At 40.1% G+C, this 27084-nt stretch overlaps 1 long non-coding RNA gene across 4 annotated transcripts in view; it reads left to right on the forward strand.

Annotated features, from left to right (window-relative positions):
- LOC143438616 (uncharacterized) overlaps window positions 1–27084 on the forward strand; it is a 112247-nt gene that overhangs the window by 16737 nt on the left and 68426 nt on the right. For 2 of the 4 annotated variants that reach the window (XR_013107338.1, XR_013107341.1), the window contains exon 3: window positions 2895–2998. This is a non-coding gene — a long non-coding RNA (uncharacterized LOC143438616). The remainder of the gene's footprint in view (window positions 1–2894; window positions 2999–27084) is intronic. The other 2 variants (XR_013107339.1, XR_013107340.1) reach the window with 1 other exon arrangement.

Consider the following 27084-nt stretch of genomic DNA (forward strand, 5'->3'; position numbering starts at 1 on the left):
GATAATAATACCACTTTTTAATTGTTTGATGAATTCTAGCTCAATATCTCTAGCCGTTCAAACAGTGCCATACATTAACACTACTCATCCAGCCACCAATTTATTTGCTGATTCATCCAAAACATATTTAATGAGTGCCATATGTGACCAGGACAATAAACAAAGCATAGTCCTAGACCTCAAGCTGCTGCAGCGAGTCAAACAGACAGGTAGGGAAATAATTGCAGGCCCACTAGATAAATGCTGTAATGGAGGCAGGCTTATTTATAAACCATGAAAGATCAAGTCCAGCAAGGGAATTAAGGGTTTGTCTGAGCCGGGCTCCTAAGTATCAGTAGGCTCAGTCATGTCATATATTTCATGGCTTGGATTGACATGTCGAAATCTGGAAACAACTATGCTGATTTAGCAAGCAATGGACAGAGTTTGTAAATAAAGCCCATGGCTCTCTGTGATTTTTCCAAATTTCTGAGTGGTAGTCTTTTAGGGTGGAAACCTCTACCTGAAGCAGATGAATGCTGACGGTTTTGACTTCTCAATAATCTCAGTCCTTTCTTTTGAGCTCGGGGAAACAATAACAAACACGATATTTAGTACAGAACAGCTTCGTCTTCAGCAGAAATGAAATTACAAATGAAATACCTTTCATGCTCATGGTAACTCGACCATTGTTAATACCCCTGTAAGTTCAATGTGGAAATCTGGAAAAGAAACACATGGCCAACAATGCTGGATATCAGATGTACAAATTCTGATTAAAACATGTTTTCAGGACAGGTACGGAGAGGATGGTGATTTATGGGAAATCACAGGGTCTTTGTCTTAGCCTGCTCCCCGCTGTGAGAAATGAGACTTCCCAGCTATAGATGCACTGTGGGCACTGTTTAAAATGTGGCGTGTCTTGCTGACGTGAGGAAGGATTATGACCGTGACTGTCAACACCCACCTTAGTGCCTAGAAAAGTTGGCACCCTTACAGAGACAAACGCAAGCAATGGAAAAAGAGACTGCGAAATCTTTCCCCCTAAGAAGTCAAGGAATCCTGTAAAGCGGCATTTGTGAACTGTGATGTCCGCTTTGGGAGTTTTGTTTACATATGCAAAACAGAGTACTGCGTTTCATTTTCCTGGCTTAATGGGTGTGACTGGGCAATTTTTATTTGCTCTGAAGTTGAACTCACGACTTGGACTCATAAAATTGATTTCTTGATAAAATTATAAATAAAAGCATATTTAAAAAGCACTCTGTAATTTCTAACATGATCCACGAGTCTTACATCATCCAAAGAGACTCACCTATTTGTTGGCGGTGAATAGGTCACGTGTTTTACAGGGTTGATACATGTTTTTCAGCATTGATCATTAAAAGCCAACTAACGAGGAGGATTATCCCAATGTTCCAAAGTGACCTTTCAAATGAAGTATGATTAGACTATTTTACCATGAAATTATGTATGCAAGTGTATATACTTACCAAATAACAAAATATGAGGTAGTGCTGGCTACTCTTGGCTGTCAACTTGACAAAATTTTTGAGGAAATTTTGCCTTTATCATGTTGACTTGTAGGTGTGTCTGTGGGATGTTTTCTTGAATGCTATAGGAATGTCCAGTCCACAGCGTGACACCATGCCACCTCCCTTGTATAAGAAAGCTAGCCAAGCACCCTTCAGGAAGAGCAAGCTAGTAAGCACCATACCTACATGGTCTTTGCTTCTGTTTCTGTGCTGACTTCCTTAAGTTATAGACTGGAAGGTCAAATAAACACTTTCCCATCTCCCATGTTGCTTTTGGTCATGGTATTCATCACAGCAACAGAGAGAAAAGTAGAATAACATTCATATAAAATATAAAGATAAAAGATATCACTCAGTTGGAATCTTCCATTTCACAGATGAGTAAACAGAGGCCCACACAACCTTCATTATTTGCCTGACCTGTTGATGTCCATCAAACCAAAACACAAGGATACTGTCTTTTGCCTTGGTTGTTCTCCTAACATCTGAACACCCAGAACCAATGAGCCTAAAATTAAACTACCACTTGTTCTTTGTCTCGGAGTTGTATCTTAGTATTAAAACTTTTTCTTATACTTGCAACTTATTTATGTATCTCTATTTTGAGTTACTGAGAGGCATATAGAACAATTCCTTGGTTCTCAAGTCCAAATACAAAAACTAGAGAGTTCATATTAAGATCTTTATTTGACAATAGACATGAAAGGTAATTGTGAAACTGAAACTTAGGGGGTGATATCGGGAAGCTAGACGGCCACATTCTCTTTTTAAAGATAGTTAAGTGTGAAGAACTACACTTTTGACTATATTTTGAAACCTCTTAAACAGTCCCTTCTTGAAGGTGTTGAGTGTCTGAAGGTGCTGAATTGATCAACCATGAAATGGTGACCTAATGTCAACTTGCAAAGAATTAGTCCAATAATATCCATGCCCTGAGGGGAAAGCACTCAGCCCAGCTCTGACTCTTTCATCCTTGCTCGCACCACAATCATATTTCTTTCTTAGTATTTCCTCTTTGCATTGTGGGGCTGCTGACATTGACAGATAGCGGGGGAGAAACCGAATTCAGAAAGAAAAAAAAAAAGAGGAGGAAACATGTTCTGTACTGTTGGCTCAAAAATAATGCATGTGCAAAGCTCTCTGGGAGCCTGCTCCTCACCTTTCTTCATCAGCTGCAGCTGCTGACAGCAGGCGCCACTGAGCTATAATTTGGTCACATTTGGCTCATGTAAATTGTGATAAACAGGGAGCCCATAATATTTATTTTAGGGATTCGTTCAGTGAAGTAAGCATTCTTGACTTGTGTATACATGCTGTGATTGGAAGGCTGCAGGTGTATACCCACTATTAACATGGCTGTATGATTTCTGCTCCACACAGGTGTGGGGCATTGAAGCCCTTTGAAGAAGTGTGTTGCTAATAGCCCATATATAATTGCGAAGAAGTCTTCAATGGAAGCCCCTCGTGAGGTAAATGGACAGTCTGTAAGTAAACAGAATGTCAGTCTTAAGCAAAGAGTTATGGCTTTTAAAATTGTAATGGCTATTTTTGTTGTAATCCGAGTGTCTGGAAATCTCTCGGTCTCTGTACCAATTTTTAATGATTTTGAACCTTATGAATTAGGTAGTGCACCATTTCATCAGCCTAACCTAATTTCTGTCTCTTCTTAGAGGTATCAGCTATCAAAAGTAAAGTCAGAGAGGAAAAGCCAACCTTTGGTATTATATAATTACACCAATATGTACAGCATAATTTTAATGCTCATTACATTTTCCCTTGCCTCAGGGAAAGCATATTGTCTCACAAAACTTAAAATTAATTCCTGTCTTAGATCGCTTTATATGTATTTTCTTTATAGTGTGTGTTTAAAATATATGTTTGATATGGAAGTTCCACAGCCTAACAAACTCCCAAATGGATTTTAAATAAAGAAAGCTTGGGTTATACTCAGTTTATCTTGTAAGCAAAGAAAAGGTTTAGACACGTTACTCAGGTCCATCTCTAGAGGAAAATTTAGCGAGGGTTCTAAATGACTTTCTCGTTCGAAGTCATGGTATCCAACTTCTGAGTTGTTTCAGTGGGTTAAAGTTGCTTCCTCAGAACATTTCTCTAGCAGTATTTTGGGTCAGGATACAGGACTCTGCAGTTAAGGTGCACTGCTCAGATCAAAGGCTTTCAGATTTCATGGCCTGGCTTTGCACACAACGGAATTATCACAAGCCTAGAGTGTGATCTTTAGTAATGCTGTTGTGGTTCCTGTAAGTGTGTGTTTTACAAGCCCTTTTGGTGTTATGTAATAAGCTCTGCCTGCTAATGGATACGGATTTTAATAACCAATGGTCAAGTGCTATCACGTCAGTTTCAGTTGTCCTGTATGCAATTACAGAGTAGACTTTATGGATCCTGTAAGTCATCTCTGAGGTAATTCAGACAAAGCACTTCAGGACCACTTTGTATGATGTAGCTTTTACCCTAAGCAGGAAACAGGCATCAGTAATCTATTTAGTTATTTATTTTATTTGAACTCCTACTAGGAATCAGTGATGCTTCATTTTATTATATGACAGTCCTTGCATAATTCACATAATATCAATGAAAAATAAAATCACCAGCGGCTTAATGCTGTTGCCTTTGTTACAGAGGCAAGCTGACACGTTGAGGAGTCTGACAAGTTTAACAACTTTTGCAAAGACGTGTGCTTGGTTGACGGCGTTTTGTATTTTGCCAATCCTAATTTAAGAATGAAGCAATTATGATTCAAAACTAAAATAATTAATAATAATTAATAATAATTATTAATAATTAATAATGCGCTGGCTTTCAGCAAAATTACCATGTTGCCTAATTTTTGAAAAACTCTCCATTGTGTATGTTCACGGTACTGTACTACATAAGGAGAGTCCATACAAGTACATAGTAAACAACAAACGTACTGGGCCCTGTATCCTTAACCTTCTTTTCTCCCTCCTCCTGTTCGTCCCTTCAGAGCAAAGTAACACGTTTAGTGCGCAACATAGTTACGTGTCATTTCGTTCTCTCCCTCCTCCCCACCCCCATGAACATGAAGCAGTTTTGCTTTTGACCAGCAGTTGACTAGCACAGAGGCACAAAAGCAGACGGGGCTACTTCTCAAAGACAAATGCCATGTGGTATTGATTGGAGAAGCTTTTCCTGGCAGTTTGGCTCCTGTGCGCTCAATCAGGAATGAGCATCTTTTCTTCAGAGGCTCCTGTGTAGAGGCTTCGGGTGGGCGCCCTTCTTTCAGCTCTCGGCCTCCCTTTCCCTTAAAGAAACAGCTTCAGGGCGGCAAGAAGAAACAGGGCTCTGACTAAAGCGCGGATGTTACTTAGGACAAAAGAGTAGATGGAGTCTCAAACCTGTAACAAGAGGACGGGCACTTATAAGCAGGCTGGGAATTTCCCTTGCTCCTCTTTCTTATTACAAGTCAACTGCATTTTTTTCTTTCTTTTCTTTCTTTCTTTCTTTCTTTCTTTTTTTTTTTGTTTGTTTGTTTGGTTTTTTTGTTTTTGTTTTTGTTTTTCGAGACAGGGTTTCTCTGTGTAGCCCTGGCTGTCCTGGAACTCACTCTGTAGACCAGGCTACCTCGAACTCAGAAATCTGCCTGCCTCTGCCTCCCAAGTGCTGGAACTAAAGGCGTGCGCAACCACCGCCTGGCAAATCAACTGCATTTAATACAAACAAAAAAGCATAGTGTGCCCCTGTACGTGTGCTATGTACATGTATCCCTTGTTCCATGTGCTGACAGAGACAGTCCTCACCGCCCAGTCATGACAAATGAGCATATCCATTTGACCTTCACCCTGTCACTAAGGACAGTGCCTCTCTCCCTGGCAACCTTAAGTTCCTGTTTTGTTCAATGCACTCCCGCGTCTGTCTCCTGACCCCACAGACAACCGTTGCTCATGGAGCTTCCCTTCCAACCGAGTCTGCCTATTGCTTCAAAAACTCATGTACTTTGAATCTTTCCTTCCACCAAGTCCCTTGCTTCTGTTTTCCTTTCCCACTGTACCTGCAAGCTACCTCAAGGCGGTTGTTGTTAGGCGGAAGATTGTTATTTTTAGCTACGGGTAGTGTGCACTGCATCTATGTCTTTTGAAAAACATTAAATATATCTTTGAGAACTTTGTTGCATCAGTACAATGAAGAGAACAAAAGCTACACCGGCGGACCAATCCTCCTCATAGCGTTATTGCTATGCTGTGCACCTGTCTTCCGCTTTACAGCCCTTTGTCCCAGGATTGTTATTTACTAGTGGGCTCTTTGGGGGTGTGCTTATTGTATCTAGAATGATTCCATCCTTGCTCCCTACGCATCTCCACAAAAGGAATCAGGCCTTTGGCTTTTTTTTTTTTTTTTTTTTTTTTTTTTTTGTTAGATATTTTTTAAAAGAAGTCTTTTGAATGTGTTTATGTACAAAGTTAGGTATCAAAACACTGGTATTATCACTCGTTATAAGCTTGTGAAGCTCCTGTGACTCGGTTCTCCTTGGCTCTTTGCTCTGTGGGTACAGAACTGTGATGAGAAGGGAAGAGATGGTGGCACTCTGTATGCCTCCCAGTTATTCCAGAGATCTGGGCTGGGCATAGAGTGCACAGAATCGCAGTCGCTGGTCTTTTTACCCCCGACAGCTGAAGAGCTCAGGCAGTCCCTCTGTGGGAGAGACTGAGAGGTGTGTCCTTGTCATTTTCAGTGGGTATGATGGTGTTTGGGTAATCATCAGGCCCTGCAACTTATCAGTGGCTACACCACTCAAGAAAATTACTCCGCCTGCCTAACAACCATGACTGCCTGTATCCCCATGGGGTCAGAGAGGGCCTCATGAGCCCCTCCCACCTCCATGCCAATCAGCTCTCTGAGTTCTCCAGTGAGATGATCACATTAGATCTGGGAGGTGGTTCTCCAGAACTCCACCCTGTCCTGTGCTTGGGGATAGGTTTCTCAGCATCAGACTCAGCAGCTGTATGACAGAAGTGGTAGTATTTCTTTCTCATTTTTTTCTCGCTTCAAATCCTAAGTTTACAATTCAGATGGAATCACAATTCAAAAAGTCTTTTGAAAAAAATAAAAAATGCAATGTAATTTGAATGCACTTTTTACTAGCAACATCTCTAGAAAAGGCTAGCCTTGTGCCTCAGCAGTGAAGAGCAATGGCTGCTCTTCAGAGGAATCGGGTTTGCATCCCAGCACCCACATGGAAGCTCACAACCATCTGGGACTCCACCTCCCCTGGGTCCAGTGCCCTACCTTCTTCTGGCCTCCATGTGTATCAGCCACGCACATGATGCAAAGACATACATGTAGGCAAAAATATCCACATTACATAAAGTGAAATCAATTTTAAAAATTTAAATTTCTAGAAAAATATAGGCCAGCGTATTACCTGTTTACCCTCCAATCTATACAACAGAACAAAACAAACAAACAAAACCCAAAGACTTAAAAATGCAGCTAACTTTCATAGCTGTGCCAGATAATCCAAGCACCAGCACAGCATTTGTTTGATTGGAATGTTGGTGGCTGGCGGGGAGGGCTAGAACTGAGGCATTTTAATACAAAATTCAGGTAACTTATTTAGTCTAGAAAACTTCAGAGGATTATCTTCTAGATCTCTTAGGAATAATGGCACTTTTAGGGTTCTATTATTATTCTTGAAACTCAAATTTGGCTCCTTTAAGATAAATTTGCATTGCTAATGACGGTTTTTATTTGGCTATTGAATTTCTCAGTAAAAAAAATCATCAAATAGAGCATGTATATATTTTATTTTTTGTACTGGGGGATTCTAGAAATAAAAGATGACTTTGAAATAAAGAAGAAAAAATTCAAGAATGATTTTATAAATAGAAACAAGCACAGCCTGTAATGGTTTTGCTAGAAGTTATAATATAAATCCCACCCACATTAAAAGCCAAACTAAGGGGGCTGGAGAGATGGTTCGGTGGTTAAGAGCACTGAGTGCTCTTATAGAGGTGTTGAGTTCTAGTTTCAGCAACCACATGGTGACTCACAACCATCTCTAATGGGATCCGATGCTCTCTGCTGGTGTGTCTGAAGAGAGACAGTGTACTCACAAAATAATAACAACAATAATAACAATGACAATAAAATAACAAACTCTGCAGTTATGGCTATGATACAAGTTTTATTGGAACAGCCTACTGTGACTACATTTTGAGAGCTCAGACTGGTAGACAGCCATTGTTGGACTAGCTGGACATAAGCTGTGAGCCACTTTAATAAATCCCATGTGTATGTATATATATATATATATATATATATATATATATATATATATATGTGTGTGTGTGTGTGTGTATATGTACATATATATTCATTATATTAGTTCTATTCCTCTAGAGAACCCTGACAAATACAGGATATTAGCCTGTGATCTGTCTTCATTGAAAATTTAATAATGAATACATGTAACTTTTCTAGCACTTAAGGGCTTTTCCATAACCATTAGCTGCAGGCTGTTGCTTCAGCACCCTGGATTTCTTCTCTCCCTTTGTCTGTCTGAGACCATAGGAGGAGGGTATGCTTTTAGCACCAGCTAGTCTGATCTGGAACTGAGGTTATACCAATCCAGATACACTGGGGACATTCTAAACAAACAGCAACTTGAACATAGGAAGGTAAAACAGGGTAAAGACAGCAAGGATTCTTAACTGTGCATCAGGATTGGAAATTTAGCTCAGGAGGCAAGCACAAAGCATTGGTTAGTTCCCTTATATCAGGATGAGGAATGGGTAAGGGATTTAGCTATGGAGTAGTTCAAACATTTTGTTTTTAGAAATAGATCATAAGATACATATTGCCGGGTCCATGCAAGGAAGAAATAAAATTGTATATGCCAAAGCACTCTGTAAGGTGCAGTGATGTAGAAAGAACCAGTGTTCAACCCTGGGGCAGCTTTCGGCAAGCTCAGGATACTTCATGTGGGACAGTTCTGTTCAGTCTTCATTCTGCCCTTGGCAGGTTTCTAAGAGTGCCTAAGCCATAGTTCTTTCTCATTTGCAAAATGGGGAATAATGCCTGTGTGAATAGGATCATAACTTAGGAGCAGCGTGGGGAGAGGAAGCTCAGACTCTCCAGCCTGACCCTGAGCATACACCTCCACTAGTGTCCCCACAAGCCGCCCAACTCCAGACGAGTGGATTGCCTCTGCTGGACCATTTCCCATGTCTTACAATGAACTGATGGTGTTCACGGGTATTGAGAAGACTAACGGGGTTCTGTGTGTGACTGCTAAGATCCGTAGATTTCACGGCCTCTCAGTGTTTTCTGTTATTCTTAATACTATTCCAAATGTTCAGTAAATACTTAATAATATTTATTATTTAATTAAAGTGTATCTGACTATAGGAGGAATAAGTTACCACCCCTTAACTGAAGCACAATAGGCGCTTATCCACAGGGTTGTGCTGAATTTATAATTTAGGAGCTCAAATTATGCTGGAAGGGATGATGGGAATTTTTTCATGTGAGCAGGTCAGTATGGTTAGGCACATTAAGAAAGTATGTCCTCAGAGCTTAGAAAAGATAGGCCAGCAAAGTTCAAATTGGGCACCAGGTTGTAATAGCAGTTGGATGATTTTAGGTAAAAGCTAAAACCCAGACAGGAAAATTACTCCAGAGGCAAGACAGTGACATGTTTATCTTTCCAGGGCCAAGCACAATGACAAACCATTCCCGGGCACTCAGTAAATGTTTGTTTATCTGAGCTGGCCAACATTTTGTGTTCTGGTGTAGCTCACTTGGTCCACATGCACTAAATAAATGGAGTGTGACAAAGATGGAAATTGTTTGTGACTGGTGTTGGAAAGAAAGGAAAGGGAGAGCTCTAACCATTGAGGCCAACTGTCCCTTAGACGCTTCTGGTCAGCACACTTCCACAGCAATGATACACGTGAGGCTGTCTTTCTGAGCACACACACAAATCTTGAGACTTGATCTCTTTTTTAAATAGTGAGATCTAAGGTAATCAGTATACATTTTTAAAATAAAAATACCCCAGGCAGACATGACGATGTACACCTGTAATCTCAGCTTTCATGTGGTATCACAGTGTTGGAGTCAGCCCGAACTACTTCCTGAGTTCCTTACGACAAAGTGCAAAGCCAGAAGCATTAAAAAAAAAAAAAAAACCTCAGAGCACAACTTAGAGGTAGTGGTGACCAGTCACCAGTGCTAACCCCATGGCATAAAAGCTAGCCTGTTACCTAGGCTGTGACTTCTCTTCTCTTCCTGGCCTACATGGTGCTCATTTTTAATATGCAGAGTTTGGGAGATGATCACTTCTGTTTTGAACTCTGTGTCATTCTTTGGGTGTGTACATTGAACTGGGTAGTTGACATTCACAAGCAGTTCATACCACAGTGAATCTGTGTGTCACCAGGGAGTGCGCAGGACCCATCACTATACATTGGGCATCAGCATGAGCTCCTGTTCCAAGAGTGCATATGAGCCCCACTGAGATGTATCTCTCTGTTCCAAATTCTGCCTTGCTTTCCTACACACACACACACACACACACACACACACACACACACACACACACGCGCGCGCGCGCGAGTCTCTGTACTCTCAGTCAACAGATATTACTGTTCCAGGTACAGCTACCTTTGAGTCAGCACTAACGTGGTGACAGTGATGGGTGTGCAGAGTCCCACGTTGTAGGCTGTCTAGAGTTTGTCTGTGATATTCTCTGCAGAGTTCCTATGATTCACTATCGTGTGTAGAATATTATGAAGAAAGACCACTCCATCCAGAGCCTGAGACACTTCACTATTCCCCTCTTTAAAAGAGAAACCTTGGGCTAGAGAGATGAGTCAACAGTTAAGAGTGCTGACTGCTCTTCCAGAGGTCCTGAGTTCAATTCCCAGCAACCACATGGTGGCTCATAACCATCTGTAATGAGATCCAATGCCCTCTTCTGGTATGTCTGAAGATAGCTACAACATATATAAAATAAATATATCTTGAGATAGATAGATAAATAGATCAATAGTCCGAAAGAGAGAGAGAGAGAGACAGAGAGAGAGAGACAGAGACAGAGAGAGACAGAGAGGGGGAGATAGAGGGTGAGAGAGAGAGACCTTGTTGACAGAATTCCTTGGGAAGGACCCTTTAGATCCATCCCCATGAGTGTGGTGACACATTTCTAAGCAGGAAAAAGGAAGACCCAATAGCATGCAGATACTAGGTCATAAGAGCCACTGTGGTCGATTGAATCCTCTGAAAGCCAGCTGTGATGTGAGAGGGCACTGAGACAGCTTTATGGCCTGGGAAACATGGTCAGGACCTTCTGCAGCAACCATGTAAGTAAGACAACTGGGAACAGATCTGGGATGACTGTAGCTTTAATAAATGTTATAACAAATGTGTTATTTTTAAATGTCCATTTGTCTGCCTACATATCTTATATCTACACACACACACACACACACACGCACACGCACACGCACACGCACACGCACACGCACACGCACACGCGCGCACGCAAGATGAACCTAGAAGTTTGGGCAAACTAAATGCAGACTATATTACTGATCTGTATCCTTCAACCTAGTGATAATGGGCTATATTCTGAAATAATTTGTTGCACAGTCATAGACAACTAATGGAGTGAACCTACCAACCTATTTTTCAATTAAAATTAGTAAAATACTTAAAAAAAAAAAACAAAAAAGAGAAGTATTTTATTTTTAGTTATGTGTATGTGTGTGGATATGTGCACTCAGTGTCCTTGGAGACCAGAGGTGTCAGATCTCTTAGTACTGGAGTTACAAGCAGTCCTGAGCTGCCTGATGTGGGTGCTAGAGGTTGAACTCAGGTCCTCTGTGAGAGCAGTTCTTAACTGCTGAGCTGTCTCTCCAGCTCAAAAGACTCAGGAATTCAGACTGGAAGAAGAAAAGCTTGGTAATAATTACATAAGCAAATTTAAATAATGATATATATGCAGTTCTATAAATAAAATTAGTAGTTATTATAACTCTTTGCATTTATTTTTTCTCTTCTTTGTCAACTAAATAGAGCCAGAAGTTAATTTATTTCTATTTTTTTCTTTCTCCCAAAAGAACCCTTTCCCCAAACAATAAGTGCTTTGAACTGCTAATTAGCATAGTTTTTTTTTTTTCCTATCCTGTGTTGTCAGTCCTAATTTGAAAGTCTGTTTGCCTTAGATCCTGATCTCTTTAAGGACAGGGCGCTGGGAGCAATCCCTGCCTCTGCTGCTGAAGCTCCCTGTTTTATACTGTTGAAGACAGACAAAATGTTTTGGTTGAATGAATGAATGAATGAATGAATACAACTGCCCGGAGTGACGGTTTTGTAAACAGAGAGAAATCTTCACAGGCTCTGGCTTGGCAGAATTCATTTTTTTTTTCTGGCTCCAGGGAGTCAGGTATCCCTGGAAACAGACCAGCATCTAGCTCAGAGCTGCAGGGCTCCGCTTTGGTTCATGAAGGTGAAGGTGCTCTTGATCTGACAAATGCCACTGCTAGGAAAAGAAGCCATATGGATTGGAATTTCAATAACACTCCCAACATTTCTGGGAAGAAATATCATGAACTGGAATTCCCACAGTTGTGGCAAGTTGATCAGAGGACAGAAGGAATTTTACATACATGCCTTTATAAAAATAGGCCTATAAGAAAAATTAATATTAGAGATGAATTCAATCTATCTGAGTTAGTGAGAATAAGTGGACAAAATCAGTTAATAGTCACATACCAAAGATCTTAATCATATTTCCCCCCTTAAATAGGCTATATTTATTGAAGACCTTTTTTCAGGGTGGCTTCAAGTTAAACTAGATGACTGTAATTCAAAAGAATTTTTTATTTTTAGGCTTTTGTGTTTAATTTTTTTCCCTTTTGTTTTATTGACAGGGTCTCAAGTAGCCCAGGCTGACCTCAAACTCATTATGTAGCCAAAGTCTTGAACTCCTGAGCTTCCCTTCTCGGCCTTTCTGCCCTCCAAGCCTCAGTGCTGAGATTCCATGCCTGTGGCACCACAGCAACCTCAAGGGGAGTCTCAGTATTTTCACAAGAGTTCTTTTAGCTTCAAACAAGCTACACCAGGCATTCAGCCTTAAAAATATATTGGTCCATGTAACTGTACATTTACTCCCATCTCATATTAAAGCAATGACTGACCTTGGGTTCTTAGTATGAATAAGAGGATACCTATTTGAGGTTATTGAAGGAGCCTGCTTGGATGGGAAGGAGCTGAAGGTGGGTTCTGGAAGTCCAGATGTAGCTGCAGCCTAGCTCTGTGCCAGTCTCTGATCATCCCTGAGGCGACAACTTTACCTCTAAGATGCGGATACTGTGTATTCTTTGTCCCAAATCTATACAGAATTGTTCTGAGGGTCCCACCAATATTAAAACCTTCTGGCTTTGGCTCAAAGATGTTGAATATTTTATTAATTTTAGTAGTTATCTACTGCTGTGTAACAAATGACTCCAAAATTGCACTTTAACAGATACTGGAGCAAGGAGTGTAGTTCAGTTACATCACCTGGGCTTAATCTAGTCTTCTACAAAATGGCAAGGATTTGAAAATATGTATGCATACCTTCCAGGGTACTTTGAATCATCTTCAAGAGCCTGGTGCAGGCATGTGTGTAGTCCCAAGCTACTTGGAGGTTGAGGTGAAAGAATCCACTTGACCCCATGAGCTCAGGAGCAGCTTGGGCAATGTATCAAGGCTTTGTTCCAAACATTAATTAATTTAACAATCTTTTGAGTTTTATGATACCAAGGAGAATGAGGATTTTATGTTAATTTTGTGTTATTTGAAGAAAGGTGACACAGGAAATAGCATGCTCATGTTCAGAACAGATGCAGCTGTTTTCTTAAATATTTCCTACCGAACTTTGGCTGATTCCATGGCGACAGCATCATTAGGTACAGAGAGAGAACTATCTCAGTTGTGCACATCAGAGGCTCATGAACATCTTTAGTAAACATTGTAGCAACATACCCACATGCGACAAATAAACACACACATCTTCCACACAACACAGCAGAAAGAAAGCCCAGGACGACCTCTGGTCCTCACCCGTTTTCTTTCCATAAGAGAGAAAAATATTCTTCTCATTACCATTACTTGGTGATTCATTATTAGGTTTTCTTACAGGATCCTGGCTAAGAAATGTATTTTTCAATTGCTGATACAATTTAATTTTTTTTCATTTTGAAATCTGGAATTAATTCAAACTGTGAGCCAGAATGCCGTCTTAACACAAAAGGGTCAGATCTGTTTGTGACATTGAGGGAAGGTTGTGATTCTGCTTGATCATCAGCATAGAGGAAAGGGATGGCATATTAAATTTTGGAAGGCCAGATCTGAAAATTCTTATAATAGTTTCAACCCATTTTAAAAAATGATTATAAATACTAAAGGCATACATATATACATATACATACATACATGTACACACATATTTAGAAGTTTACAATTCTATCATTTAATAAAAGTATTTTAAAACGACAAATATATTCTCCTAAAAAAAATAGCAAAACAATTAGGTATTAGCTTGTTAGAAACATAGTTCCAAGCATGTTTTTAAGTGCATGCAAAAAAAAATGGCATTGACAATGAATTCTCCATATATTTATTATATACCCTTAAGTCATTATACCAATTGGCTGTCCTCGACTATTACCCCTTAAAGGAAGACATGGAACTGATTATGACAAAGAAAAAATGACAAGTGTGAGTCACTGAAGCAGGTCTTCTCTAAGGACGCCACCACACATGCTGTGCTAGCTCATTACTGCCTGGTGAAAATCTTCTGGAGACAGCTATGTAGAGAGTAAGGTGAGACAGGATTGCCTCTAAAATTCTTCCCAAGGCTGAGGTTTCATAACCTCAGGATTTATTGCCTCCTGGTTGAGGAAAGAGAGACCGTGAGAAGGTAAGGATCAAGATGGTTTCTCCATCTCTATGGAGTGAGAGTGCTCAACAGTCTCTGGTGTTCCCGTGGGCTTCACAGGGATGAAAAAACGCCCTGTGTTGTTCCAGAAAGACTCCCATGACACACTTACAAATTAGAAATACTTTAAATACTTCTCACATTTTTTTCAAACCCTTGGCCAGCTCTCAAGTATAGTAAAAATCCTTTAATTCTTTGAAGGTCTAGAAAAATTAAGTACTGACTTGTGATTAAGTTAGGTAAACCTGGCAGGTTATAGATTAATTTAGGGATAATCCTGCTGCCTTCCCAGCTTCTCTTCCTTTGTTTTCTTGTTTACAGATGCTCAGGTGGATAGCTGTGAATCCCATCTTAAAGTGGTAACTCCTCTGTCATTGCTTGGTCCACAAAGAATAATAAAAACTTTTGAAAATATGTGCAGCTTAGGGGAAAAGCAAAACACGGTCTTGCTTGTGAAGTTTTGAATAGTTTCCAGTAGTTTGGAAACTATTACTTTATGATTCTCAAAGCAATTCTTCTACTTTACTTTAATTGGAGGGGGGATAAATATATTTAGATCTTTTTAGATTCTTGTGGTTTTAAAAAGGTGCTAAGAGTCCATTCATATTTCTTTCTTTAAAGATTTCTATAAGCAAGGGGGTTCTGGTGATGTTGTAGAGTGAAAAATTATAAAGGCCATTTTATGAAATATGTGTAAATTTTTCGCCTTAGACCTTAGGCAGAAAAGTGCTTGCCAGCAGGTTTGGGCCCATCTAATTAGTTACAGAGGAGGGGGAGTTACAAGACAAAGGCCTGTTAAGAACATCCCAGAAACTGACTGGCCAAGGGAGGAACTACACCCTGCCCCCATGGTACGGCCTACTAGTGTTCAAAAAAGTAAAACAACCAATCCTGTGCACCCGCGCGGAAGTTCGATTTTTCCCTACCCCGCCCATATATAAGCGCTAGACCCCTGAGCCACGAGGTCAGTCCCTCTATCCCCTATGTGAGATATGGGGATATGGGCTGGCCCAGAGCTCTGATTTAATAAACCACCTCATGTGCTTTACAGCAAGACAGTCTCTCGTGTGTCCTTTGGGTGCGTGCTATCCTGTGACTTAAGTGGACCTCCTTTCTGGGGAGTCCCGGACCTTTCAATGTCTCTAAACTCAAGACACTTATCCATGCATTCTACTGTTAGACATTTCTAACAAACAAAATTGCATCTTACCTTGAATATATTTTAACTTGATTCTTTACAAATTCATAGAACATTGCCATTCATGTTCCAACTTCTAATAACCTGCCTGTCTTTACTGTTAGAAAGCAGACTTTTTTTTTTTTTTTTTTTTTTTTTTTTTTTTTTTTTTTTTTTTTTTTTGTCAAGATCTCACTGTATAACCCTGGCTTCCCTGAAACTTGCCATGTGTACTAGGCTCAAACTTAGAGAGATCTCCCTGTTTCTGCCTCCCAGTGCTGAAAGATCAAAGGTGTATGTCACAACACCTGCCCAAATTAGATATATTATGCTTGGTTTAATGTGATAAAAATTTAATTGATATTAAGGATAAATCTAAGATATGATGAAAGAATTATTTATATTCAGCTAATTTTATAGTTCTCCTTGTTTATGGGTGCTATTACCAAGTATTTATACTATATACATTGGCTTCGATTATTCAATTACACCCATATTTAGTTAGAGTACATTCTCTTTGGTCCAATTCTAAGTAGTATTGGCTTAGAGTTTTTAAAAAGTGAAATGAATTTTTATATATTTTTGAGGATTTCATATACGCATACAATGTATTTTGATAATATTCATTCTCAGTAAGTATTTTTAAACAACTAAAATCATTTGTCAATTTATTTTTTTATTTTATGTATATCCAGGTATGCCTATATGAGTTTCTGTACACTGTATATGTGGAGATTAGGTGCCTGTAGAGGACTCTGGATCCCCTGCAACTGGAGTTACGGGTGGCTGTGAACTGCCTAATGTGGGTGCTGGGAACCAAACCTAAGTTCTTGCAAGAGCAGCACGCACTCTTAGCCTTCAAGCCACCTTGAAGCCATCCAGCCTGGAAATAAGAATTTTTTTTTCTTTTTAAAGAGTGATTATGCAGATTTATCATTGGAGAAATGTTTATTGTCTTCTGACCAGGTCCAGCTATGATGAAATATTATTTTTAAAACTTTTCAAACAGTTACACATTGAGATGGACCTCTGGAACCTAGTCTATTCTTTACAGCTAAGGACAGAAGTGGGAACCACAGGCCCTTATAGAAGCTTCCGAATGAGCATCCGTTCACCGTGACTTTCCTTACTGCCTCGTGGGCTGGCTAATTTTGCAGGCATGTATTATGGAATCTAGACAAACGTTCACAGATTCGGTCTGTGCTTCTGACCCGCATTACCTCAGCTGTGTTAAACCCTTTGAAAGAATTAGGCCTTTGGCCTGAGAGCTAGCTCCTCTCACCCAGGCTGAACTCTGGCCCCAGGCTCTGGAGGTGAGAGAGGAAGTACCGCTTCTCTTTCTCAGAGGTGAGGCTCTTCTGTTTACCCTGGAAAGAAAAGACACAAGTATCTCCTAAAGTGGATTAGCCACGGCAAGACAAGATGATAAATTCCTACTATAAACTCTCAAGCAGCTGTGAGTAGGCAGTATGTGTGAACTTTCTTACCTTCTTAAAAGTCTTGATAGAGTTGTAGCTAAGCCCTTAACAGTCAAACAACAAACTGCCAATGAAGTTTATTTTCTTTTTTGCTGAGTTTTCTGGACCATTGTTCCGCTTGAGGGGCCCTGTTTGTTAGTTTTGGCTCACAGGGTTCTCTCTCGCTTTAGAATCTGCTCTCCTCAGGCACCCTTAGTGTGCAGGGCTCAGGGGCGCCTCACTGAGCGGTCACAGCCCAAGTAAAGCCTGATGTACTGCCTGACTTCCTGCCTGGGGTGGAGGAGGGGTGCCGAGGAGCAGGGGTTTGCATCTGCAATGTAAATATAGAGCTGGTTTGGGGGAAAAACTGGGATATTTTTGTTTGTTCTCATACAAGGATCCTGCTGGAAGTCTCACTTCAAATCTTCTGTGACTTGTATACTGATCTGATTTTCTGCTTTCATGCCCTCTTTTTTTCAAAAATTTAAAATATTTAATTCAGCATTAGCCGTGCTCGCAAGCTACACAGCAGAATAAAATCACATTACAAACATTGTAGTATTAGATTTTATCACCATTTATTTCTTCCAGCCTGTCCAGGGATTTCTTCATGTTCCATAGAGCTAATTTGCAGTCAGACACTGAGGCCTTCTAGAAGACCAGCAGGCTCCAGAAACTAATTTATCCAAACAACCGGTCCCTCCTAGGCCAACCAGAGAGGGACACCAAAATGGCCTAAGAAGGCCGAACGCCCCTTTTGATGTCTGGGATGTTTTGACTGACTTGAAGCAGGCGGCTAGAATGAAAGGATAATTTTCAGTGGCCCAGGGGACTTTCCCCTCCTCTCTCTCTCTCTCTCTCTCTCTCTCTCTCTCTCTCTCTCTCTCTCTCTCTCTCTCCTTCTCTCTCTCCTTCTCCCTCCCCCACCTTCCCTCCCTCTCCCCCTCTCCCTCTCAGTCTCCTCTCCCTCTCAGTCTCCTCTCCCTCTCCCTCTCCCTCTCCCTCTCCCTCTCCCTCTCCCTCTCCCTCTCCCTCTCCCTCTCCCTCTCCCTCTCCCTCTCCCTCTCCCTCTCCCTCTCCCTCTCCCTCTCCCTCTCCCTCTCCCTCTCCCTCTCCCTCTCCCTCTCCCTCTCCCTCTCCCTCTCTCTCCCTCTCTTCATTGTCAAATATTAGGTAAAACAAAGATAAATTGCTTGCTCTAATTTACAAAGACTTAGTAATCAGGAAGCCACAGAGACTAAGAAACAAATTCCACGTACAGAGCTGAAGGTAATTCATAGTCAGACATGGCTCGAAGTCAGAGATGCGCTTTCAGGAACAGACACTCCTAGCGTGATGCAGCTGGTCAACATATCTGTGCTTTCTGCACCCATATCAAAATTTATTTCCTATTATTCATGAAACAAAATATTAATTACTTTGATTTGATAACATCTCCAAAACAGTGCTGTATTTTGATCTTAATTTTATTCAACAAACAAGAGGTTGTCGTATAACTTTGTATGTTTACTGGGAAGATTTTAAGGCTATTGTATGTTTAAAGTAAATTGTGACTTGAGATGACACACAGGACGGCCGAGAGTAACACATGGTTTTTAGAGCCATCAACTTAGAAGAGGTCAAAGACATGTTGAAGAGATGTCTTACTTATAGAACAGATGAAGATGCTTTGTCACAAGAAATTCTTTTCTTTTAAATCTCCTTTTAAATCAGCAATTTTCAAACTGTGGGTCATGATCCCTTTGGGAGTCCAATGACCCAGGGGTTGCCTAAGACCATCGGAAAACACAGATATTTACATTACAACTCATAACAGTAATAGAGCTACAATTATGAAGTAGCTTTATAAAGATAACTTTATGGTTGGGGTGGTCACCACAACATGAGGATTGTATTAAATGGTTGCAGCGATAGGAAGGGTGAGAACTACTGTGCAAATAAAAGAAGAATAGAAGCTGGAAGACCAAAGTATGCACTGAGGTACAAATGGGTAACACGTCATTGTCTGATGCACTCTGTGTCACCTATAGAGCAAACATACACATCTATAGGACTTAGGGAGAAAAGGAATTCAATAATGCTGTAATTCAAAGTTCTGAGTTCAAGTAGATGACAACTTAGGTTTTGAACTCAGGCCTTTTCTGGCCATTAAATGAAGCCACAGGAATACCAATTCTGCGGCTGGCAAGTGTCCATCTCAAAATTAATGAATTAAGTAGAAGGGAAACTATAATCTCTTTTGTCTAAGAGTTGGTTCTTGATTTTTTTAACTCCATTGGTTGGTCCTCTGCTGCGTCATCGCTGAAACTGTTGAGCCTTGCTCTCTGCATTTGGTTTGAAGCTCTGTTTTAATAGCCGTGCGACATTTGATGGAGGGCCCCAAAAAGCCAGAGTACATAGTAGACATAAGAAACTCCCTCTAAGGCAGAGCCTTCTAATGGGAGGGGTGCTGACATTATTTCTAACTTACAGAGAGAAAATGTTATTGTCCCCTTATTTTTACATGGCTTTCACGCGTTTCTTTTAGCTGCTGAAAGTATCTTACCAACACTTTAACAAAGTGCTCACGCTCCTCTGGAAAAAGAGGAAACCGTGAGGTGTAATGAGGACTGATGAGGCCAGCAGCATTGACTAATTCAGGAGGGAAGGCAGTTAAATGGTTTTGGAAACAAGATCTAAGACTACATAAGTGTAGGGCAGAGATCTGAGAACCATGTGGAGCTGGAAACATAGTGACAGCGGGAGAAAGGTTTCTCAGCTCAGTTGCCATGGCTGCCACGTGACTCAAAGGTCTGTCTGTTAGAAACATTCCAGATGAGGTGCTGGGAGGTGATGCATCCTTTAAGGGGTGGGGCCTGCTGGAAGGAATTTAGGGCATTCAGGTGCAGCCCTTGGAAGGGAGGATGATTGTGAGTGTGGTTGTGAACAGGTCTCATGATACACTGGACAGGGCAGAAAGTCTGGCTCCCGATTCTGATTCTTTCTGGCTTTCAGTCTCATTATGCAACCTTCCTGTCTCCCATGGCCTCCTCTTGTGATGGAATTAGCCTTGTGGTAACTCACCCCTCACCATGATAACAAAGAAATAAATGAAAAAAAAAAATATATATATATATATATATATATATATATTAGTTCTTTGCCTGAAATCAAAATACATTGAATATATATTGTTCTTTAAATACCACTTTATGTTTACAGAACTTAAGAAAGGACACTGACTAAAAGGTATCTGATCTTTGCTTTGAAAACATGTCAAAATATACAATAAGAAACCACTATGTGGTTGCTATGTAACAGGAAGTTTAGTGAGGTAGTACACCTTTCCCGAATATTGAAAGTCTTTCTAGATAGATAGGAAATTCATCTTAATACGTTTAATGCAGAAGATGGGCCCACGAGTTCAGGGTTGGCTCCTTTTAATCTCTGGGTTCTTCAGCTATACAAGGTGACTTTTGTAGACAGATGAAATCAGCCTATGCGCTTCTCTGGTGGCCTAAAATGGATTTGATGCAAGTGAGCGATGCAGAAGCCAGCATTCCCTGTGGCCTAAGAGTCATGTTGAGGGTCAAAAGGAAGACATGCAGATCAGGCAGAGAATGACAGCCTAAGGAATTAGGACCATTTTTCAAAGTGCATGAGCCAAAGATGGTACAGCCCCTGCAGACAGAGGACAATCTACTTGGTGTCAGCTTTCTTTGAGGGAGCGTGATGATTAATCTCAATTGTCAAGTTTATTGAGTGTAGAAACACCTGGAGTCTACCAGGGCTGTCTCTGACAGCTTATCTCCATGAGGTTAACTGAAGTAGAAAGACCTGCCCTTGATGACGTACAGCATTCCCTGTGGGGATCCCACACAATATACAAATATGAAAGTGAGCACATACCTGTATCTGTTGTGTGCTTCTTGATAATGGGTGTGATGTAACCAGCTGCATAAGTCCCTGCTGCCTTGATTTCCCTGCTGTGACTTATGAACCGGAATAACCCCTTTCTTCCTTAAGTTGCATCGTCGACGTATTTTGTCATGGCAACAGGAAAGGAAGCTAAGATAGCAAGTAAATCAATCAATGGGCGGTACTAAAGATGGGATACCATCTGAATGAAAGAGTGAAGGAGGAAATCAGATTGCTTGTGTTGACAAATCTAAAAGAACTAAAGACATTAGGATGCAACCCCAAGATTCAGTGAGGCTCTCTAGAAGTTTGGCGGAATAGGGGCTCAGATGTGATGGGGCCTGAATGGCTGAATAAATAAAGGTTTATGAAAGAAAAAAAGCCTATGTAGAAAAAGTCATGGAGGGCTGGTGAGATGGCTCAGCGGTTAAGAGCACCGACTGCTCTTCCAGAGGTCCTGAGTTCAATTCCTAGCAACCACATGGTGGCTCACAACCATCCTTAATGGGATCTGATGCCCTCTTCTGGTGTGTCTGAAGAGAGCAATGGTGTACTTATATATATAAAACAAATAAATAAATCTTTAAAAAAAAAAAAAAGAAAGAAAGAAAAAAAGAAAAAGTCATGGAAAGATCCTTGCTTCATCCCGGTCCTCTCCCCGTCTAATGGTGGTCAGCCTTAGGCATCCTTCCCTTTAGGGAGCACAGCAGTAGGAAATGAGAGAAGCTCTAGGAGTTATTTTTGGCCACAATCCTCATATTTACATCTACACAGCAGCAAGCAGGCATTTATGTGTGCTGTGGTTTGAGTCTGGATGGCCCCTGTGGCTCGTCCTGTGAATATTCTGTTCTTTAGCTCGCAGTGCTATTTTACAGGGTGTGGAACCTTTAGAAGGTAGAGCCTGGCTGGCAGAGTAGATTGACTAGGGACCGATTGGAAAGTTAGACATTTCAGTGAACCCAGTCATGCTCTGTTCCCTGGTGTTACGATCTAAACAATAGATTGTAAAGACAAACACCATATGACAGTTCTCATGACGTATTTTTACTAAGGGAAAGGGTTTACGAAGGCTGCCTACTGTCTTGGTGGATAAAAGAGAGCAGGGAGAGGATCTTTTTATAAAAGGATGTGGTATACATACAGGGGGAGGATATGTGACCTGACTTGTGGTGACTGTGGTGTGCATTGCATCTTGGCAGCTAGTAATGACATCTGCTGTCTAGGTCCCTGGGGGGCAGGCAGTGGACACCCAGTCCACTACTGTGTGAGCAAACCTCTATCATGGGCTCCTCCTCCTAAGGATGGAGCCTCTCTGCACTGCCTCCCTCGCCATGATGGATTGAAATCTCTCTGAAAACGGAAGCCAAAATCACCAACCTTGCTTGTGTTGTTTGTCAGGTAGGTGGTCACAGCAACATAAAAGCAACAAACTGGGTTAAGTGAGAGCCCTTTTGCTGCTGCTATGCCCAGACTTCCTCCCTGGCTTCATATCCTCTACTGTAAAGAGCCACTGCCTGTTTTGAAGTGAAAGACCAGCCCACATGTGAAGTCTACCCTGAAAATGCCAACTACTTGGTCTTTGTAGAGCTTAAGAGTTAGGGATTTATGTCTAAGTGTTTCAGATTTCTTGTCTAATAATCTTTGCGTTCTTACAGGATTGCCTTGTTCTGTCTAAATCATGACTCTCATCTTGTGTGCCTTTTAATTGTGACTTGGTTAACAATGATTGAGTTGAGCATAATGTTTTAGAAAAAACTAAGTGATTGAAAAGGTACCAAAAATCTGTCTTAGTGACTGGAGTTATTGACATTATCTACATATCTACATGGAACTTTCTAAAGGGCAGTTTGATGTTTATATAAAGAGGGTTAATTATTCTAGTTTATGAAACTTATGTTTACACATCTGTTAGAGACTTTTTTTATTCAAAGAAGGGATATTTTATTGTGTTCATCCTTACTTGTGAGCAGAGGGAAACTAATACAAGTTTCAGAAGAAAGTCTGAGTTGTAAAACATCTTGCTGGGGTGTGTACAGTGTACCGTGATGCTTTTAACAGAGGCTGTAATGTTAAATGGACTGTAGCTTAGAGCTTTTATTGGCTTCCAGCTCTTATTTCCTCTACAATGGCTGTTCCTATTTAGAACTGCATCAGAATCTTCAGAGGCAGTAGAACATGAACGACTGTACAAATGAACAGACTGGGTCGGATTAGCAACAGTTTTGCATAGTTTTCTGTGTTTCCTATGATTTTTCTTGACTTGATTTAGCACTGTTGCCCAAGACGATAGGTTGGTGTGCAGTCTATCAGTACTGGAAAACCAGCTCCGTAGGTAATTAGAGGCTTAGTGTGTTGATGCTCAGGTCCAGCCTGCCCTCTACTGAGTTCAAGAGCTCTGTTGTGGCCCGAAAGGATTCTGCGTTGTCTTTTCTGCTTTGTTTGACCGTACAATAGAACATATATCTCAGAGACCTCTCTTGCTTTTCTTGAGCACTAGCTGAGGTTGGGTGCTGGTTCCTACTCTCAGAGCTCTTGTCCCCTTCATGTCTCAGCACAATTCTTTCTGTTTGTCTTTGTACTGCTTTTGTGTTTTAGTTTGCTTAAGAAACTGTGCTAGTTCTATAAACATGGGACATTGGAAATAAACTTAAAGATATAAAATAAATGAGTTTAAAAAGAAAAAAAAAAGAAAACTCTTTAAACCATGACAAAAATCAGCAAAAAGAAAACTCACCTCAAATCCTATTATCAGAAAAAGAAAAGAAAAAACATAGATATATTGGGCATATGTCTTCTAGAAATATATATATATATATATATATATGCATACATACATACATATAGACATATAGACATCATATATACGTCATATAGACATCATACATACACATATACATACATGCATACATATATACATATATACATCATATATACCTATATACATATATACATATATGAAAAATAAATATATGATAATTGAATTGTGTCTTGTGTTTTAATTAAAATGATTCCTGTTACTTTAAAAAACAAAAGGTGTCCTTCCCGTCTGGGCCTGAGCACTGAGCAGATCCTGGGCAGCAGCTCTGCCCCCAATCTCACAGAACCCAGAGGAAACGGGCCTCCCAGGAGCTCTAACCCAGGCAGTATCTTAGAATTGTATATTGCAGAATATACAGCCTTGGTGTATCTACTCATCAAGCAAGCTGAGCAGACCTGCTTGAACCTCTGATGTCCTGGAATTTCAGCTGGATGCAGTGAAGACACAGCATCAGAGGCTTATCAATTTACTCTCCCCCCTGCCCCTCTTCTAATATCTCAATGCCCATAATCAGCTTGAAGAAGTTAATGAAGAGTTGACGCCTTATTTCCTAGGCTTGGGGACTAAGGTGGATAATATTGGGCTGTCTTTCTAGGGAAAAGTAGTGGTTTTGTTGGAACAGGGAGGGTTAGCTAGGATTTATTACATAGCCTTAACATATTGATAGAAATAAGTATAATTGTTATTAAGATGAAGTATAATTTCTTAAATGGTACAAAATTTACTTTGATTTCAAATTTAAGGTTTTCATTGGTATGAGCTTCTTATTGATATAAAAGTGAGATGAATATTGTTACCCTCATAGGCATTGTGCCTATATAACACATTTAGAAATACAAGGCTTAAACCCAGTCTTTTTCTAAACTGATTTGAGATGGTTAGCCTGTGAGTTAAGGGCCTATAGCAAACTCATGGCTCTGAGTTTATTGTTAGGGTGTTTTCAATATTTTATTTAGAAATAGCTGAGAGGAGTTAACAGACAACAGTCCAGATTGCTTTACATGGATAGTTGGTTTTCAAAATGTCAGAAGTTCACAGAATTTATGTTACAAACATTTCTGTATTAATATTCATTTTGATTAGAGACCTGTGTGCTCCTGACAGCTTCCTGTCTTTGATTCTAAGAAGAAATTGAGCATCTTTGGAGTTACTCCAGTTGTGTGGTGACAGCCACTAGACAAGAATTGCCTCTTTCCATCTACAGACAAATAATTGTCCAGAAAAGGACATACTTGTGGAATAGTCAACTGATTATATCTGCTAAGACAGATTAATCAGCCCCTAATAATTCTGCATCACTAGGTCTGTCAGATGATCCTGGGCCAGAAGGCTGAAGATCAGATGCTCCAATGTTCTGTAGTATAGGGACTGTCCAGGTGTTCAGGGGTCTCTAAAAATTGGCTAAGTTTTAGAAGCTATGCTTTGTGCTTCCCATAATTTCTGTTAACTCAGTCATTCTGGATTTCTGATGGGGTTGAAGACTTATAGTCTCATAGCTAATCCCAGCTATTTACTTTGAGAGAAAAGATTTGAGAGGATGGTTTTCAGCTGACATTCATTCTAAAGCCAAGAAAAAAGCCAGGTTCAGACCTAAGTCTTTTAGTTAGGAGAGATGACAGAGGTTCTGGTTAGTCAACAAAATGATGGACTGGGTATTGGCTCTATCTTGTACCTTCCTGGCATAAATTGGTACAGTTATTCTCTAATTGTATTTTGAAAGAAAAATTTTATTTTAACAGGAAGGGTGATATGTAGGAGGAGCTAAGATGGGAGGAGTAAGGAGAGGAAGAGGAGGAGTAAGGAGAGGAAGAGAAGGAGAGGAGGAGCTAGGGGTGTGGGAACATGGAGGAAGATGTTCGAGTGTCTCCGACAGTCAAAGATAGTTGATATATCTAGGTCGGGTATTGGTTTACACTTCTGATTGTATGGGTATCTTGTTATTAAGAATTACCAAACTTATAAAGCCTTTGATTAACATTTAAAAAATTGTATAAAAGCAAAAAGGAGAAAGGGAAATGGGATAGAGGTTTTCTAGGAAGGGGAAATGGGGAAAGGGGATGGCATCTGAAATGTAAATAAAATATCTAATAAAAAATAAAAATTAGAAAAAAAAGACAAAAAGCATTTTTCCCAAAGACTTGTTAAAGTCTAGGCAAGTATTACCTAAGTAGCATTCTGGGGCTGGAAAGATGGCTCAGTGGTTAAGAGGGAGCTGAGTTCAGTTCCCAACACCATATAGCAGCTCACAACTATCTGTAACTCCAGTTTCAGAGGCTCTAACACCATCAATACAAATGTTCATGCAGGCAAAACACCAATGTTCATGAAAAAAAATCTTAAAATTGGCATACTAGAAAGAAATCTCAAGGAAAAATTATGGAAATTATCACACAAAGGGTACTTTTTAAATGAGTCATTTCCATTTTAGACAGAATTTCAGGCTTTCTAGTGAAGATCTGAGGAAATCAGCCCACCTCTAATGTGTCCTCTTCCCCACTTTGTTTTCCTACAATCTTTTGGTACAAGAAGGTTTAGTAAGATTCTGTTATGAAAATTAGAGCTTGTCTGATTGTAGGTTCTACATAGTCTTTGCTATTTTATTGAACTTAATTTTGTCACCAGTCTGTTTGCTTTGAAATTTTAAATAAACTTTCAAGAAGACCATGTCCTTCGACTTTGTACAAGTTAGAGACCTCCTAGTTTTTGACATTCTACCCAAAAGGAAACTTTGAAGGGTACTAGGTTCCTAGTCACTCTCTTCTCCCTGTAATATTTCTAACATTTTGGGGTCTACCCTAATGTCCCCTGTGAATTGTCCTCACTATTGGGGGAAATGCAAGCAAAAAAATCTTTTCATCACGCATGTAACTACATTATTTTTAATATTCTCGAGGCTTAAGAACAACATGTGCATGCAACTTGAGTTTTCCGTATTCTTCTTTTTCCCTTTGTAGAGAACAGTGTGTATTTTTAAAGAGATGTACATCCTAGGAAATTCTGTCACTGTTCTGTGAGTTGGTGGGCAAATTTGATTGGAAAGTTCAAGCATCAGTTATAAGAGAGATTTTATTTTATTGTATTTAAAATCTGTTTCATTCAGGAAGCAAATCCTTTGGATATTAATTTTGCTAATCTTTTTACATCTGTAATTCATCTATAGTCTATAAACTCTGTTCTCATTTCTCCAGTGTCCCTTCTTCCAGCTCCTCTGTGCTGTTCCTAACTGTTTAATTGCTAATTATCTTAATCATTGCTGC

This window comes from Arvicanthis niloticus, chromosome 25 (assembly GCF_011762505.2).
Source record: "Arvicanthis niloticus isolate mArvNil1 chromosome 25, mArvNil1.pat.X, whole genome shotgun sequence".
NCBI classification, from domain to species: domain Eukaryota; kingdom Metazoa; phylum Chordata; class Mammalia; order Rodentia; family Muridae; genus Arvicanthis; species Arvicanthis niloticus.